At 55.5% G+C, this 3,669-nt stretch overlaps 1 pseudogene; it reads right to left on the reverse strand.

Annotated features, from left to right (window-relative positions):
* Positions 1-447: 447 nt before the first annotated feature.
* Positions 448-3,299, reverse strand: LOC114488371 (annotated as a pseudogene).
* Positions 3,300-3,669: the final 370 nt, after the last annotated feature.

Genomic DNA, 3,669 nt, shown 5'->3' on the forward strand with positions numbered 1-3,669 from the left:
GCAAGACAAAATGCTTCACCGCTCAGTACTCGTGGGTTTGGCACTCATCATGAGTTTGGAACAAATTAACGACGAGGACCAAGGTACCACTGGATTAGGAAGAAGACATTTTGCTGAGATTTTGCTACATAAATAGCTACAGAAGCTGGGAGGGCTGAAAGGAACCCCTGCTACCTCCCTGTGTGCAGGTCACTGAGGGACCCGTGGGGAGAGACTGGTGCTGACCGGAGAGAGGCCCTCTGGATGCTATCGGACGTGTGGAGTGTGATATAAGAGGGAAAGAAAGAGAGGGTAGCTAATAGCCTAGATGTCATTAGGGAGGGACAGGTGGGGTCAGTGAGGTCACAGAGCTTGGGAGGTGCTGGGTCAGGGCCTGTCCCATGTTCTTCACCATCAGGGTGGGTACCCATCCCCATCTTCTTCCTGTTAATGGCCAGCTCCAGTATGCTAGGCATCCAGAGTCAGCAGGGCCAGACGTCCCCTGGTCAGTGTCCACACTGCAAACCTGTTCTCATCAGATGCCCCACACAGGGACTCGCCCCAAGTTGGCAGTGGCCGTCACTTTCTGCACCCCAGTGTGGTCACTCTGACGGGTATCTGTGGTCTCATTCCTGTCATCAGCTGTTCCTGTTCCTTCTTTAACTCATTCTCATGGACAACAGGGCCGTCAGCTCCCCAGGGGCTGCCTGAATGGAGACGAGACCGGGAACTGTTAGGTTTGGGTACACAGTCGGAAGATGGTTGCCTAGGAAGATGGTTTCTGTGACATTGAACCACAGAAATCAATGCCCATCATAGCAGTGGCAGATTCTCCTGGTGCCAGGGACTCTATTCCAGGAAATTCCTAGATGCTGATGCCAGCAGACAGGTTAGGGGTCTTGACACGGTGCCGGCCCTTGGTGAGGGTGTCAGAGTTGCTGGAGAAGTGGGTATGCACAACACCACATGGGGTGTGTGGAGCATGGCAGGCGGCTGAAGGTGAAGTGCACAGCCAGCCCCTCACCAGCTATGGGTACAGCAGCCCCTGCTTCCCAATACCTCACACAGGACGCAGCAGGAAGGCACCACGAGAGAGTCTGTGAGTGTCAGGCTATCCAGGTCAGCAGCCAGACTGCTGGACACACCCAGGAGGGGCTACCCAGGCTGGACGCTGGGAGGGGTGCAGTTTTCTAGCTCAAGCAGGGAGACCTCCTTGGCAGCAGGGACACTTTTGCTGCTGGGAGGTGTTTATTTCCTCCGGAAGGTCATTTCCACCCACTTCCCCCTCCAACTCTGTGAGCTACAACGAGACCTGCTGCCAGCATCTGAGTTTGGGCCTTCTCGTACCTCTGGCATGTTCTTCCTCTTCCTCTTCCTCTTCTCACCTGTCTCCTCACTCTGTTCACTCTCAGTGCTCCTCCCTTTCTCCTCTTCCTCCAGCTGGGTTTCTCCTCTCTTTCCTCTTCTTGAAATTCCAGACTTTAGTCCACTCACTTACCTCCATGTTGCGCTTTCTCTGGCCAGCCTGAGAGCTCCTGGTAGTCTGTGGCCTTGGCATTGAGCAGGTAGGACAGTGAGTGCAGCCGGAAGTGGTCTCATTCTTTGGAGGATGACTTCAAGACTGGGGCTGAGGGCCCGACCCCGCTCAGAAGGGATGAGGAGCTGCCGGCTGAAGTAGGAATGGTTACCACAGTTCTGATCGTACTTGGCCCGACCTAGCACATACTGAGTCCGCAGCTTGGTCTGCTGAGCATTGATCAGGTGGATGGCATCCTCTGCTGTGAAGGGCTTGGCCGTTTTTCTTGGGTCATCAGGTGCAGTCTTGGGGACAGGTTCATAGTACTCACTGCTCAGTCACAGGATGCTGGCTTGGGCCCCTGGCACCTGGATGTTGACTGAGCGCTTTGCCAAAGGTTTGATGAGCTCTCTGTGCCCGCCACATACACAGCAGCTTCATGACGAACACAGAAACTGCAACCACAAGCTCATCACAGTGGGGCAGTGGCTGCACCAGCCCATTAGGGCAGGTGTCACCGACTCAGCCTGTGTTAGCAGCGCAGCATCCAGTGGCCTGGACTGTGGCTGCCACACATCCTTGTCCATGCCGCCAGTGCAGGTCTGGATTTCCCATAGGACAGTAGGGATGTTCCGATTCCCCGGCCAGGCTGGTCAGCACTTCTGGCTTCAGGGTCTTGACCTGGGTGAGGCTGGTGGACTGGGCTCGAACACACCCTGGTTCTTGATGGACATGGGAGCCAAGTTCTGGAGCACTGTGTCCCGCCCCTCCCTGCTGAGAGGATGGGCTGGGACTGCCTGGGCCTCTCATCTGGGGCCAGGGGCAGTGGGTGGAGGGAAGGACGGTGGTCCAAGTGGGAGGGAGGAGGGCACCACTGGGGGAGGGCACTGGCAGGAGGAGGCGGGAATGGGGTCAGTGTGGGAGGCAAGTGGGCTAGGGTGGCTAGGGGGGAGGGGATGTGATTCATCCAGGGGCATAGAAAGAAGACATTCTTTAAGAGAGAGCGCGCAAAATATTTTTTAATTTCAAATGTTTTATTTTTTCATTAAATGTATTGGGGTGACGTTGGTTCATAACATTGGCAATTTGCAGTGTAACAATTTGCATTTAGGGAAAAACAGCAGCTGCCCCCTCAGAGGAAGCTTCTTGACTCAAAAGCCGCTGACCAATGGCACCAGGACAACGGGCCGGGCTGCTCTGGGAGAAGCTGAGGGAGCCGGGAGGGTCTCCTCAGGTCCCGGGAATCTTGCCCGGTGCTGACCAAGGGACACGAGACTGTCCCGTCGACAAGGCCCGGCCTTCCTCAAAGTGACGAGAACAAAGGTTCCAGCCGCACAAGTCTGGGAAACATCTTGGGACACATTCTGGGGGTCTTTTCTAGATGATCAAATGAACTGGAAAAATGGGAAAAACCTGTGCTAACTCCACATTGACCCGAGTCCTATAATTAGCTATAAAATACCAAGTAAACTGGTCTCCTCGCAGAACCTACAGGAATCAGTTCCTTGTGTTTTTTATACTTATTGAAATCATCTTTTTAGTCTCTCTACACTTAACAAGACAGTACATAGTTTTATGTATAGCTGCTGAGGCCTTGAGGTTTTGAGTCCAGCAAGAGGAGGCCTTCCTTTGCCCTTTAACAGGGCTGCGAGGCAGCAAGCTGCCCACTTAAGGTCTCAGCGTGGGGCTTCCAGGGTGGAACGTGCCTGCACGAGGGCCACGAGGGCCACGGGAGCCCAGGGCGGAGCCGGCGCCCACCTGCTGGTGGAGGCCCCGGCAGAATTCGGAGACGCAGCCCCTGCATGTGCATTCAGCAGGCTGCCTGGCGCTCCGGCTGGGGGGGAAAAGATGCCTTAAGGTCAGCCAAGGAGCCTTCTCATTCCCAGAACTTCTGCATCCCCCACGTCTGCTGCCTCCGAGCTGAGCCCTGGCCGGTAAGTCCGCCCGCCAGGGCCTTGACAGCCCTTTCCCAGTTCATTGTATTAATGTTGTGGGTCTCAGGACTGGAGCCCAGTCGGTTTTCCAAGTTTGGTGTTCTGGGGACTCGCCTTTCAGGGGCAGGTCTTAGAAGCTGGGGTGCGCCTTGTGGGACTCAAACCCTGGGGTCCTCAGGGAGACTCTCGGAGTTTTCCGTTTCCTCCAGACTGAGTCACCGTGCCTGCCGGGGTGGCGTA

The sequence above is a fragment of the Phyllostomus discolor genome, chromosome 12 (assembly GCF_004126475.2).
Source record: "Phyllostomus discolor isolate MPI-MPIP mPhyDis1 chromosome 12, mPhyDis1.pri.v3, whole genome shotgun sequence".
Classification (NCBI taxonomy): Eukaryota; Metazoa; Chordata; class Mammalia; order Chiroptera; family Phyllostomidae; genus Phyllostomus; species Phyllostomus discolor.